This window comes from Galeopterus variegatus, unplaced genomic scaffold, assembly GCF_000696425.1.
Source record: "Galeopterus variegatus unplaced genomic scaffold, G_variegatus-3.0.2 Scaffold4029, whole genome shotgun sequence".
Taxonomy (NCBI): Eukaryota; Metazoa; Chordata; class Mammalia; order Dermoptera; family Cynocephalidae; genus Galeopterus; species Galeopterus variegatus.
The window spans coordinates 14,573-16,648 of record NW_007730140.1 but is presented as its reverse complement, the minus strand read 5'-3'; the positions used below and the strand labels follow the sequence as shown (position 1 = coordinate 16,648).

General features: G+C 48.5%; 1 pseudogene; it reads right to left on the bottom strand.

Moving 5' to 3' along the window:
• Nucleotides 1-277: 277 nt before the first annotated feature.
• On the bottom strand, nucleotides 278-1,724 carry LOC103602139 (annotated as a pseudogene).
• Nucleotides 1,725-2,076: the final 352 nt, after the last annotated feature.

The window sequence follows — 2,076 nt, the reverse complement described above, 5'->3', positions numbered from 1 at the left end:
AAAGTTAAAAATAAATAAAAGCAAGTGGAAACAAATGAACCTATCTACATAAGCGGTTAGTATATGACCACAAAGAGAGTAATTATTTCAAGAAACTTTATTTTATCTGATGATTGCAATTCATTTTCTTTGGCATGAGGAAACAATGACCCTTGTAACACACTGATAATACAAAGTGCATTATGCACAACTAGTAACAGGAAGCCAAAAAAATCTATTGCAATTCAAATGCAACAATCTGTACCAACAGCATACACTTCATATCCTGTATTTTTATTCAAGCTAATACAATTGTCTAGTCAATTTCTCCTCTTCTGTATGGGATATCAGTCAATTTGCCCAGGATACAGCTTGTAAGCTTAAGACCATTCTCCATACTTGGAATATGTATCTTCTCACCCTTATACAGTATATCAGAAACTAGATGAACAACACAGGCTGTACCAGAGCCTCACTCTGTACATCTCCCTCACTCTGCTCCTCTCCAGGGCAGTTGTCAGGTCATCCATGGTAAGGTGCCTCTTTAAAACCTTAGATTCACCCACTTGTGTGCCAGGTCCTGAATGCAGTGCCTTCACTCCTGGAAGGATGATGACATCTCATGGGGGAGGTGCCAGTTTCTCTTCTCCATCTTTATTTATCTAGTAAAGAAAAAGATTTATAGTTCTAACTTCAGTTAGCTGGTTATCCTTCCTACAGAGCCACAGAACCTGCTGATACCCATTCATTGTCCATTGCTTCACATTGGGCAAAAGAAATGAGCTGTAATTCCCTTTCATCTTGCAGTCCCCAGTTACACCTTCCCAAGCTCTTACATTATTTGGTTTGGCCCTTGGGGACACTAGATTAAAGGCTCCCCTTGAAAAATAAGGCTCCACTGGGTTCAAGAGGAGAAAGAGCAGGCTTTGTTTGGTAGGCTTATTGACTAAAGAGAAGGTTCAGTTCAAATGAATGTAGCACAAATACGTAGATGAGCAGGCATTAAATATGGGACCCATTCTTGACTCGTTTCCACAAGCTGCTGAATACACCCTAAAAATTCTTCTTTGTAAAATACCAGCAAAGTTGCCCACACAAAAGATTAGTGTTTTCTATACATACTGAGGTTGGGCTGCAAGAGTCAAATTCTACTATCTACACCTAAAAATGACTTCAATCTTTAGATCATTCCACTGAGTAATGGAAAGCCCAGGATGCAATGAGATTTTAAAGAGGCTTGATATGAGTTTTCTCCCACCCAAACTCTGAAGACCACTGATATGTCAACATGTGATCCGTGAACACTGTTCTGAAAACCATCGTATTTGGGTCTAACCCAAACCCTAACCCTACCCCTAACCCCAACCCTAACGGTAACCCTAACCCCTGTCTAGCCGTAACCCTAACCCTAACACTGATCCTGACCCTGACCCTCTAACTCTGACCCTTACTCTGACTCTGTGACCCTGACCCTGACTCTAACCCTAACCCTAGAGTTCTCATGATTCTCATGAATCGGGTGGGGTTGGCCAGCTCCTGCCGGCGCGGCCCGCAGGTCACTCAGCTTCGGTCAGCGATGGCCGAGCTCCCAATCGCTGCTCCCAGAGGCGGGGACACTCTTACGGAGCGAAGTCAGGATAAGGGCAGAGGCAGGAATCAAACAGCCCTCCCCACAGCCCAGCACATGCGCACTTGCCGCCACCCAGCCACGTCAGTAGGAGCGCCCCTTGGCAGCCTTTACACATGCGCAGGTGACCGCTCAACCGGCCAATCGCAAGCTTGGAAGGCCGCACGTGACCCTTGCCTTCTCGGCGGGATTGGCCGGCCGGGCAGCTTTAAGCATGCACACTAGCTGCCAGGTAGCGGCGCCAGACGCCCCGCGCGGCCTCAGAAACGTTACTGGCCTCCACCAGGAGAGGCGAGAGAGCAGTGCGCAGGCGCGCAGCGCCCCGCCCCCAGCGAGGTTTGGTCCAATCAGCCGTCGAGGCACCACAGGCTACGCCCTTGCGGCTGAGAGGAAATGGCGGGGAAAGCAGCGCCCTCGACTGCGGAGCCCGCGGGAGCCGCGGACCGGGCTGAGGCGGCCGGAGGTAGCGG